This window comes from Eleginops maclovinus, chromosome 17 (assembly GCF_036324505.1).
Source record: "Eleginops maclovinus isolate JMC-PN-2008 ecotype Puerto Natales chromosome 17, JC_Emac_rtc_rv5, whole genome shotgun sequence".
NCBI lineage: Eukaryota > Metazoa > Chordata > Actinopteri > Perciformes > Eleginopidae > Eleginops > Eleginops maclovinus.
The window spans coordinates 16,044,805-16,057,925 of NC_086365.1; the positions used below are offsets into that span (position 1 = coordinate 16,044,805).

The following is a 13,121-nucleotide window of genomic DNA, read 5'->3' on the forward strand; positions in this document are numbered from 1 at the left end:
ATTTGTTGTGATATTTGGCAAATGACTCAAAGATTCAAATTAAAAGTACCAACAACTAAAGCTACTTTACTTTATGTCTAATGGATATTAAGTTCAGTTACAGGCTGTTACTCACGGTCCTGTGGCTCCATCTAGTGGTCAGACCTGGGAACTGCCACCTGATGCATTCAGTCTGACTGCATGCAGTGTTCAGATGCGTTTGGGGTACCACAGGCTGCATTATGGGTAATCTGTGTGTTGTCCTGAAATAACACAATAACCTTTAAGGGTTTCTGGGAACCCTCCTTTAAGAGCCTGAGGATGTTTTTCGGGAACCGTCTTGTGTTGCGACACAGCTGTCTCCCCGACAGATGCTTACAACATGTTAACCTTTATTTTATTTATTGAGAGGTCAGAGGAAGTTAGGAAATCCAAGATCACACAAATACAATAGGAAAGTTGAAATGTGTCGTCGTCTTTCCAGGAAACCTTTGATAGGATGCAACACAACTGATTTGAGTGAATTACCACAACCGACAAATAAAGACAATACTTACAGAGGATTAGGAACATATGACCTGTGTTTGAGATCTTTTCTTTAAGTTAGTGAATCTGTGTTCCGAGTAAAATATGAATACTACAAAATAAGTCAGAATTGAAAAATAAAGGCAGTTTCGTGAGTCAGGAGTCAGAATTTAAAAATAAAGGCAGTATCGTGAGTCAGGAGTCAGAATTTAAAAATAAAGGCAGTTTCGTGAGTCAGGAGTCAGAATTTAAAAATAAAGGCAGTATCGTGAGTCAGGAGTCAGATTTTAAAAATAAAGGCAGTATCGTGAGTCAGGAGTCAGATTTTTTCACTTTGACAATCTTTTTTTTTTTATAAAACAAATTCGGAAGAAAGTTTAAAAATATGTTCCAAAAAATATATATAATGAAAAAAAAGTCAGATTATTTTTTCTCAGAATTCTGGGATCAAAATCTGAATTTAAAACCAAAAGCTGTTTTTAAGCCTCTTCCTTAGAATGTATACACACAAGTGTACCATCCATTTTTTCAACTACAATTCTCACCATCCTATTTTCCTAATCTACAGCAGACGTTACTTCAGAAGCTGCGTGTGTGTGTGTGTGTGTGTGTTCTTCACATTTCAGGAATGTGTTTACAGAGAGCAGCTGTAATGTGAGGGATGAATCACATCTGTTCTGTTCTTGTGTTGAGGAGCAGAGTTATCTCTTCCCCTGTATGGGGGGGGGGGAGCAGCTGCAGGAATGTGGAGCTCCTTCAGGTGGAGCTTCTACATATATATATATGTTGTTGGGAGGGAAGCCAGCAGCAGGTAAACACTTGTTCCAAATCTACAGTCTGAGGTTCTGAAGTATGAATTATCTTCCATAAAAAAGGTGCATCTGTGCAGTTTTAGCGCCTGAGCTCTGAGAATATTTGGAAATACAGTATGTACAACAGAGGGTCATTTGAGGTAGGTGGGGGTGTGTTTTATTTATTTTGAGCGCTTTTTTTATTACGTTTTTCCTTGTGTCATAGTAAATGAACAGTGAGTGTCTGGAAATATTAGTCAATTATTAATGGTAACATTGATCGAATAACAAGTCCGAATATCCAAATACAAATTAGACATTTAGTAAAGTATTATTATTATTATTATTATTATTATTATTAGTATTATTATATTAGTATTAGTATTATTATTATTATTAGTATTATTATTATTATTATTATTATTATTATTAGTATTAGTATTATTATTATTATTTATGTGTTTTCTTTTTTCAACCAAATTCTCTTTGTGTCTTTGTGGAATATCACTTCATTCTCTAGCGCAGCTAAAAGGGTAAATCTGTGTGTCCACAGTGAGGGCAGGACATTCATCCTGTGAGATTTCATGTTGAGATTCGGTCGGTTCCTCTTTTCATTTCACTTTATTGCAGTTGGTGACGCCTCAGTAAACTGAATTCCTCGCTGGCAGGCGCTCCGTCTCCTCCGGTCTGTATCAACCTGTGATTGGGATTCTGCTGAGCTTCCCTTTTATCCGCTGGCTCTCCGCCTCACACTGAAAAACACAAACAGCCCGGAAAACATTTTCAGAGTCGTGAAATCTCTCTGCCCCCAACAGGTCCTGAAAACATGTCGGCATCCCAATTGACCAATCAGAATCTACTATTCAACTAAGCCGTGGAATAATAATTTGGATTAAATGGACACTACATTTGGGAAATTGGGTTTTGTGATTTTGAGATGAAATAAAAAGACCAAAAATAAAATACAAATATTCATAAATTCTTAAAATGTCAAATTTAAGTTGAAATAAAATCTAATAAAAACAATTGATAAAACATAGTAAGCTAAAGTTAAATGTCTTATAAAGATAAAGATAATAAAACACAGAGTTTAATTCAGCTGTATTGCACAATGGCCTTGCATCCCTGTGGAGGACCTCTGATGAATAAACCAACCTGAGGAGGATTATTCTCACAGAAAACTGCAGATTAAAGGTCATTTAAACATGTTGTAAGCAGACAGGGAGAGATCTGCTGCCGGTATTTGTGTAAAATCCTTCCCTTTCCGTCTCCTCCTGCGTCCTCGCTGCTGAATACAAACCACTCTGTGTTGATATTCTCCACAGATCTCTAGTGTAGGTGTGAGAGTCAAGGTCGAAAAACAATCCACCTCCCATTCACCGCGTTTTCTCTCGGTCTGCTATACACCGGGAGAATTCAAAGTTGAGGGGTTATTATATCTAATATTGAATAGATCACACAGCACAGAGAACACTCCATTACTTTCCTCCGTCTGCGTTGCTACACCCATCTGATCGGGGTTCATCACTCCAAAACTACCTGTAAATGTGGATTCTTACTGCAGCTTTGTATTTTGTATTACACCTTACTTATTCCGTAGCATAAACACACGTTTCTTTGTTGATTACTTGTAAAAATGAAGTTGTTCCAACTCGTTTTTATAAAAATACAAGTGTATTTTGTACTTAAGTACCATAATTCAGAATCAGAAATCCTTAATTCATCCAACAGAGGGACTAAAGTAAAAAAAAGTTCCGGAACACGATGACATCACCTTGGAACACTCCTGCTTCTACTGGCTACATTGCACGTGATAGGCTGAGGGGCGGGACTTCTCTAAGCGGTTGACCAATCACTACAAAATGAGGTGGAACATGTGGAAAGTAAATACAGAGTAAACTATATATCAGGGTTTAATCTAAACCGGGTAACAGGGGCGCGTTGAGAACCCTTTCTCACCCTTTGTATCAGGGATGAGCTAACTATTAGTTACCACCTTCAAAACACACACTAGTTTCAACAAATTAACTCACACTAATAAATGACACGGCTCATAATGCTCACGTCGGGCAGTAATGGAGGCTTCAAACAGATCGTTATCTTAATGGATGATCATTTTCTGTACGTTAGATCATTAAAATGTGATCGGAGTAATGATGAGGCTCATTGTGAGAGATGGAGGTGATGGATGGAGGAGAACAACAGATAAAGAGGAGGCTGCTTTTACTGGCTTCTTACATGTGAGTATTCTTCTTTTGATACCAGAATAAATAAACAATCGTTATGTTTCCCAGACCTTCAGTTTTATTGGTCGCACAAAACACCTAGATATAAAGAGGCTAGCAGTTCCCCTCCATTTCCATTGTTTATGCTAAGCTAAGCTAATCTGCTGCTGGAGGTACAGTAGCTTTATGCTGCTGCAGGTAAAGAGCTGCAGAGGATCAGAGATTGGATGGCGTGCAGCGGAGATAACTTACAGATCCTCCCTCAGGCGGCTGCTGCCACACACACACACACACACGCACGCACACACACACACACAGTAATAAAACGCGGATCAAACGCAGATCATGTTCAGATCAGGTAATCTGCGAGCGGAGGGAAGGGGGTTATGAGAATTACTTGCTGATCCATCACAGAAATCCTGCAGTTCCCCCCAAAGCGGACATTAAAAACATAATCACCATAGCAGGCTTCTGGCAGAGAGCATAGAGCAGTGTGTGTGTGTGTGTGTGTAGCTGTAAATGGCAGTGTTCACAGAGATAATGGGGCACAAAGACCTCACAGAAAGTTGAGAGTGAGGCGGATAAAGAAGAATAAAAGTTATCTGATGTAGAGCAAAGGGCTTTCAAAGAATGACACCTCTCCACAAGTTTCCTAGAAAGAAACGTGCTTCAAGAAAAATACCAAGAGGTTAACGTTGCTGGTTTGAAGCTGCAATAAGTCAGAGTGTTATATGTTCTTTAAGTCAAAGTTCAAACCTCACTAGGCTCTCTTTGGTCTCAGAAAAAAGGTTTCTATTTAATGGCGTTTAAGGAGAGTGGAGCACCTGCAAACAGACAGCAACGAAAGAGAGCAGAAAAATGAAGTGTCTTGTCCCCATTTATTGGCTGTCAGATTTCTATAAGTATGCATTCAACAAATGTATAAGGAATGCTATAGTTGAGTGAGAAATGGTTGTGTTTTTCAGACGTTTTACATCCTTTTGTTGTCTTTTGTTCAGCCGCCGTCAAAATCTGTTTGCAAGCTTGCATTGGTTGGGCTTTGCTCACCTTAACTCTGTTCTTCAAAGACAGTCCAGGCAGGTGTACGTACTACATCTTCAAATAGTTTATAACATAAATAAAACTAAACAACTAAATAGTTACAAATTATAAATTAACTCAGGAAAAATTGTGACAGAAATAAATTACATTAAAAAATAAGGAGGAAGAGGAAAGGAAAGGGGACGAAGAGAAGCAAGCATATTTAGCAGCTGCATTACTTCAGGTTGTTCTGTTGTTGTGGGAAGGGTCTGGCCACATATTGCAAAGTAAACTGGTCAAAGTATCCTTAAAATCCCTTTGATTCCATTCATCCAAAGCTCCACAGTTTTCCTTTTGCAGATTTAAGAACAATAAGGCGGTTTGATTCCTCTGCAGTCAACATGCCTAGGACTCCTTTAGGATGACCCCTAACCCTACATCGCTATAGGCAAGTCTACGGTCCTGACGCTTATGTACAGAAAGTTGCTTTGGAATAAAAGTGTCAGCTAAAATTGCACATCTGTCTTGGTTGAGACAAGAGATAAGCTGTTTCTCCTTTCTCTAAATTTTCCCTCCTCGCTTCTCCGGCAGTGAAAATCGATATCAATGCGACATCTAATTTCTCTAAATGCACACCGAGGATCGAGCTGGAGTAAATATATTAATTGTCATGAGCGCTCAGAGGAGAGGATTTCTCATTTCTCTCAAGGCCTGTTGCTTCCAGTCCTTTCTCCTCGGTTCCCCTCCTCCAATCGCATCTCCTGACAGCGGGACTAAGACGCGAGCGGAGTCGAGGAGGGGGAAACTTTGAAATGAGAAACGACTATAGTGCATCCCTGTGTAAAATTCCCAACAGACAGATTTACACGTTGGTTTGTGTACAGATGAAACAAATGGAGAGCAGGAGGAGCTGGGCTGCGTTTCTCTTGGACGTCTCCTGGCTGCAGATTCATATTGACTCTCAGAGTGGATCCCACTACTTTTAACAAGAAAGCTCATTTCTGCGAATTGAGGAGTAAAAAAGAGAAACATAAAAGGAAGGAATGTGGTATTTATCTTAGAAATGAAAGTTTCTTCTGTTGGGAAAATGATTGTACTTTGTATACCTCATCATGGTGGCTGAGCAAACAGAGCGAGGCTTAAAGGGATTATGAGGCTCTGCTCAAACAGAAGACTGGCCCTCAGGAGCAACACACACACACACACACACACACACACACACACACACACACACACACACACACACACACACACACACACACACACACACACACACACACACACACACACACACACACACACTTTATATCTAAATGGCCAATTACAGTCGTGTATCATCGGCATATAATCTCACGCACACCGTACTGTATAGCTGTGTGTGTGATCTCCTGGACGACTCTACAAATAATCTGATTTAAAGCCAGACACTTCCCCGTTTGTCTGGAAGCGCTTCTTACTCCAACAGATGATACATTCAGACAGATTTAGATCAGTCGCTTTAGCTCTGTTAACCTCGCAGCCTCAAATCCATCAAAACATTACTTTAAATAAAACCAGAAACACATTTCCTCAAAAAGACGGAAGTACAGAAGGGACACAAAATATTAAAAAATGATCAGAATGAAAAAATTACCAAAAAGCCAAATAACTACCAAAAGAATCCAAATGAGAACAAAGACACGACAAGGGCCACAATGAGGCAAAGTTAACACAGAAAGACACAACATTGCCAAAGAGACACAAATTACCCAATTAAAATCAGAATTGCATAAAAAACTTTAGTTAAACTTTAAATAAAAACTGAAATTTCCCAAAGAAGTGATTGATGACGAGAAGAACCCGCTTTAGGAGCCATAAAGGAAACTAACTACTCTCCAAACCAAACTTCCATCAGACAACAAACCGCTGGCTTTCTTAACGTCATGTTGCTTCATCAATTAGCTTTGAGTAAATTGATCACACTTCACGTTGTGTTTGCTCCTCGGGGGCGGCAGATGGGCTGCTGTCTCTGGAGGAGGAGGAGGAGGAGGAGGAGGAGGAGGAGGAGGAGGAATGGGTGGGTGATAGAAACTGACAAGTAAACTTTGCTTTAAAGGCGAGTTGTTCTGCTGCAGTCAGAATCCTTTACAAACACCCGACTCTTTAATATATCTGCAAACCATCTGTTTGTTTCTCATTCCCAGCTGCACAACAAACGGAGGACCTTAAGAGGAAGAACGGCTCAGCCCATATATAACGTGTACGGCTTTGATGTGTTGGATGCATTTGGACAGCAGTCAGCCTCTTCCTCTTCTCATTAAAAAAGCTGCAGTTCGAGGTTAGTCTGCAGCAGACAAGGAGAGACTCATGAGGAACGACTTGTCAAAAAACAACAAAGAGATGCTTTAAATTACAAAAGGTGAAAAACTATAATAAAAAGACTCAAATTGAATACCTTAATGCAAAAAACAACTCCAAAAACACATAGAACAAGTGTAAAGATGCAAAATGAGACACAAAGCGACGCCAACGAGTTTCAAAATGACTTTAAATAGACTCTAAATGACTTTAAATAGACTCTAAATGACTTTAAATAGACTCTAAATGACTTTAAATAGTCTCAAAAAGACTAAAGGTGACACAAAAATGTCCTTAAAAATACAAAATAAAGTGAAATAGTTGTTTGTTGCTCATGTCATTGTAGGAGGTGAGTTTCTGAGAGGCTCCATTATTTCTTCACTGAGTACTTGTGTGATGTTATGTGTTTGACTTCCAGGTGAGAAGCTCTCGGCCGCTGAGGGTCTGTTTATCCTCTCGCCAGCTCCCCTGCCAGATCTTTCCCGTGAGAATTGATTTCCTGAGGGCTTTACTGTCCTCAAAGTCTTTCCTCAGGAGGAGGGGAACGTGTCAGGGAGAGACGCTCAGCAGATGGTACAAATTGCTAAAAGGATCGGAGCCCGGTTACTGTACCGCTTCAACTGCTAGCTTAACGTTAGTTTAGCACGGCTTCAGCAGACGGACAGAACACACACCTTACGGGCGTTCAAAACCAGGGGAAGGCTTTCAATTGACTAAAATAGAATGAGATTAACGTGGCTTACATCTGGCTTAGCTGGTGGGAGACGATACATTCAGAGTAAGCCTACCGGGGAACACCTGGGTCAGACCTCAGGGGGTTAAGTAAGAGCACATGCTGGTAGCCTAATGGTTCTCATAAATACCCTGGGAGGTTATTTAAAACACCATCACTGGCGTACATCTGGAGACAAAACAAAGGCAAGGTAGTATTAGTATGTTCCAAGAACTTTAGAGAGGATAAACAAGCTTAGAGCAAAGAAGTGGTTTTACTGATGCTTACCAGAAGAGAACGGTTGGTCTAAATGGAAAATGTTCTGTACTTATTGTGCTTTTTAATCAGGTCTTCTGGACCCTTCAGCGCTTCACATACTATGAGTCATCCACCCATTCACACCCCCTTCCTGCAGAGCAGAACCACTTGCTCTAGGGAAGCTAACACTCACACACACACACCGTATGCCATCGGGAACACCTCTGAGTTCAGTATCTTGCCCAAGGATACAGCGAGCTGTTGACTGCAGGGGCTGGGATGGAACCAGCAACCTTCTGGTTCAAAGAGGAGCCAGAAATTTAGAAGCCACAGTCCAGTGGAGTGCAGAATTTAGAGCAAATTAAAATGTAACTATGGGGGAAATTCTAATTCCCTCAAGAGAAACTGATAAATGATTAATGGACAAAGTTTATTATGTGATCATTTTACCTTTTTATTGCGGCTCTTCATACCTTTGTTCTGTACCCTTCTGATCCAACCACTTATATTGAAGTATGGTGACTTTTACTAGTAACAGATTCCCGTTGGACGATCAATAAAGTCGATGGTTCGGGTTTTTAGTGGCTCCACGTGTATATTTGACATATTATCGACCTGTGTCAGGTCACACTCACTCATCGGTTCCAAAGAAGAGGAATGATCCTGTGTGATCCCTGGGATTAACACACGTGGATAAATCATCGTGCTGTACGAGGAGCGGACACACATCAAGAGCAACCTGAGTGTCCTCTGTGCTGAGACTACATCCGTCTCACAGGGAGTAACACATCAAAGGTGCACCACACACACAAGTTGAGACAGGGTTTATGACTGCTTCAGCAAATGTAGTTTGAAAAATACAATCACAAAATGATAAAACATCTAGAAATAATGCGAATGCGACACGATATAAGATAAAGAGACAAAAGACCACCACTCAGGGACACAACAATAAAGAATGAATACTACCACAACCCAAAGAGACATACAAATCACAAAAAAAAAACTAGAAAATACAGAATATAAATCTCAAAGAAAGGTAAAACAAACAAAAACAGACGAAAAACTTCCAGACAAACTAAGCACAAAGTGACAAAATAAAACCAAAAACAGATTTAATACAAGAAAAGACTCAAAATAAAAAAAGAATGGCCACAAAACCACTAAGAAGACACAAGAACCAAAGAGATATAACAAATGACTAAACAGATACAGAACATAATCACAAAGAACTGAGCAACAAGACACAACATATAAGAAATGGCCACAAAACCACCAAGAAGAGTCACAAGAACCAAGCGGCCACAGAGTGGTGGATGAGCTCCTCACCCTTAATGTACATCTTCTTTTCCCCGGTGACAGAAAATGAGCGGTGTAGATTATCATAGAAGGCTAGATTATATTCATGAGAGCGTGACGGTGTTACTCTGAGAGCTCCCTGACATGAAGCTCAGGATGTGACCCCGCGACCCCCGGCCCCCCCCGACGACCACATGTAAACATCCCGTGCCACAGTCTCTAATGCTGCTCTCAGGATCATCAACACAAACACCACAGCACACAGGCTGCAGGAGAGGCTGGGAAATGTGACTGATGTTTTTAACGATTTACAGCGGAGCTCTTCAAAGAGACGCAGCGATTGGTCACAGCGTTTGGGTTTCTGCTAAACCTCAGAGATCTCAAAGGTCACCCCAAAACCAGCGAGGTGGAAAACATTTTGTCGTTCAGTTATATAAACCTCTATATATAATATTGGATTCAATCGCATGCTGTTAGGGGGGATATCATGCACGTGAGAGACCTACTTAGTTTCTATTATTTGATTTGCTCTGGATGGTTTTTATCTCCTGTCGTTATTTAAATTGACTACAACGGGTCACAAAATCAACTATAACGGCTATAGAAGACACAAAAACAACTTTAAAGATGTATGATGTCTAACAGCGGATTCAAAACGACTTCAAATAGCTCAACATTATTAAAAATGGTTTAAATAACTCCTAAAATGAATCAAAGTTGACCCTAAAGGACGTCAAATACACTCAAAACTTCTTTAAAGAGACTCAAAAAGTTTTAAATGACTCCAAAGACAATAAATACAACTAGAAATAGAAACTCAAAATGATTAAAGAGATTCATGATTCATTATTTTTAATTTATCCAACTCCTCTTCTTGTCTACCGTGCGGGGGTCTGGAGTCGATATGAAGGGTTAAAAGATAATTTTTCTGATCATAAAACTCCTCCTCTCTCGCTGCCACACTTGTTGAAAACAAACACCCCACTCTTCCACATTCCAGTATTCCCAGTACAGGGATCACCCGGCGCTGTGGGCATGCTGGTGTGTGAAATCTACTGCAGCCCCGCAGAAAATCGCACTGGTCTCCAGGTCAGAGAGAGGGGTTTGGAAAAGAATCACACTCAGAAGATAACAAACACGGGCTAATTTCTTGTTTGGGCGGTGATAATATACATTTGACGGAGTGATTAAACTTCCTGCAGCTCTGCGGTTTCCAGTGACTGGACACGTACTGGTCTCATCTTAAATATTCAGACTTTTCTACAGGATAATGTGGAATGGGTTCCTTCTTCATCATGACCAATCTGAAAATGTATTTGTGTTAGAGGGAGGCTGTAATGGTTTTATTTGAATTTGGACATGAATAGAGTTGCATCGTCAGCATAGAGTGATATTCTATGATTGCCCCGACTGTATCTGATAAGTATTATCAACATCAGCCTGTTTTTTCTACTACTAAATCCTTGAGCCAACCAAACTATATGTTCAGTGTGAGCACATATACCAGGGGTTATTCTAGAAAAACAAAGCATGAGGGCGCAAACCAGTCAAACTTATGGCCCGCCCACTTTTTGGTGTAAATCCTGCATCAGAGCGAAGCTGAAAATAATAGTGTCTTCATGTCTTAAAGCTGCCGAGTCATATATTGCACCTCAAACAACAAATAAATCCAGACTCCGGTTTCTTTACTTCCTCTCCAGAAAGAAGAGAGTAAAAGACCCCCGGCAGACCCACCTGACATCCATCCCCTATTTATTCTCCGTACAACCTGAATGCTTCCTCTAACTCTGCTGAATGCTACACTGAAGAAAAGGACATAATCATAGGTTGGAACAGAGATTTCTGACTTTAGCTCAAAGCTGTATGATAATAATGTTTGAGAGCTATAGAGATTGACTACATGATTGAGGCCTGTGTAGGAAGTACAATACCTTTATATAGGAACTATTGTAAGAGTGCAAATGAGTGTTCACCATGGAAACCAGTGAGAGGAAACCTGCAGCTATGTTCTCTCATATGTGATCTTCTCTGCTCCTTCACATCGTCCTGTCATTATGGAGGTGTTTGACGGTAACAGAAAGTCTTACTCTGTCATTTTCTCCCTGAGGAGCTCACTTTCCCTTCACATCTCGTACGATTACAGATTGGGTGAACTGCAATCTTAAACCAACATATTCCCTCCCTTATTATCCACTCCCATCATCGCCGGCCTCCTCTCTGCTTTCCTAAATCAAATTGACTTTGTGTTAATTAGCCGAGAGTCATTATCATCCCTCACATATGGACTCATTTCATTTAATCTCATTTTCCAAGCTAAATAAATAGCGCTAGGAACCAAAAAACAGGCAGCTGGACAAACCAGTACGGACCAGTAAAGACCACAGACACACGAGTATTTGTTGTTCTGATTCTGCTCAGCTTAAACCCTTTTTATTAACAAACTGTAGACATGTAGGATATATTAGCCAGATGAAAAGATCGATACAAGGGGAGAAAAAAGTAGAGGAAATGTAGATTATTTTAAGAAGTGTTAGCTAAATCTAAATGAGTTGTACATCCTACAATCCTTCAATATCCAAGGTGTTTTACCTGCTTGAAATTCTACGACTTGATTTAACTTTCAACTCCAAAGACATATCATATGAAAGTGAAAACACCTCTGAAAAATGCATTTATTTTGAAAGCTGTGTCATTTCAATCGCCAGGATTTAAAGACCTGAACCACTTCATCTCGACTATGACGTCTACTAATGAAGACGTGTGACTCTGCGTCGCCTGGGTCAAGTTTCTGTACTAGGAAACTTCCATGTCATGTGAGTTTTAAAGCTTTTAATTGGCTAAATAATTTGAATAATTCAACAAAACTTAATTCAGCTTCTACTTCCTGTCTGCCTTTTGTGTCCATGAGCTGGACGAATCAGAGCATTATCAGTTAGGACACATTTCCCTGTTACACAGCTACCCTCTTATCATCGTCTGCACATATACACACACACACTCTAATGTCTGGCAGTGAAGCACACCAGTGCTTCAGCCCAGACACACACACACACACACACTGAACACACTGTGCAGACTTTATAATAATCCGACAGCTCGTGTGTTGGTGTAAATTTAAGCGGCGTGCGTCAGTCTCATCACACACACATACCAGTTGGCCTGGGATGGTCTCATTAAAGCTGTCTGCTGATTGTAGAGAGGAGCCTCCCAGAATACACACAGAGCCGTGGAGACACAACGTGACCGCAGTAAGGTATAGGAAACACAATGAAGCCTCTGGTTAACAAATGCACTCCCAGAACAGCTGCTTTAGAAAAGATTTCAAACCTGACGTACTTCTACTCTAGAGGGAGCATCCCGGGTTTACAGTCTGGGAGTAGATCATTTAATTACAAAAGGAAATAAATATGAATCCACATATTTAGTCAGCTGAAGCTATAGGAGGCGACTGAGGCTCAGGATAGGAGGGGTAAAATGTGCCCAAATATCATATTTTACTATGTCTGTAACAGCAAGTTTATGCACCTGCTGACGCACAGTAACACACAGCACAGGAGCTGCAGGTGGCTGGAGGTTTAAAGCAGCTGCGAAACGAACTATAACAAATAGCATATGAAGAACAACCCTAAGCAATGACTGTTTCATAGCTTAAATTAGACCTAACAGCTGCACTACAGTCAGCTAAAAGTGCTACTCATGAAACCTAATTGAGTTCTCATCAGCAGCCAGCTTATACCACACCAATTAAATCCATTATTGATTCTCAGAAACGTATGTATAGCATAGTGTGTCAGGAACATGTTTTTGCAGATGTTATAAGCCTCAGTGACGCGTGTTCTAGTTCTTCCATCTTTGAAAGGACTGAAACTTTGAAGAGGAGGACGATGTTTGGTTCCTTCTTCAGATGGCTTTTTGAGGGTTGAGACTGCATTAACAATAAGGTTTTAGTGAAGATAGAAGTACATTTGGGGGTAG

General features: G+C 40.4%; 1 long non-coding RNA gene across 1 annotated transcript in view; it reads right to left on the minus strand.

The window, feature by feature from the left end:
- Positions 1-1,783: 1,783 nt before the first annotated feature.
- LOC134878861 (uncharacterized) overlaps positions 1,784-13,121 on the minus strand; it is a 38,109-nt gene continuing 26,771 nt past the window's right edge. The window contains exon 3 of the long non-coding RNA XR_010167745.1: positions 1,784-2,047. This is a non-coding gene — a long non-coding RNA (uncharacterized LOC134878861). The remainder of the gene's footprint in view (positions 2,048-13,121) is intronic.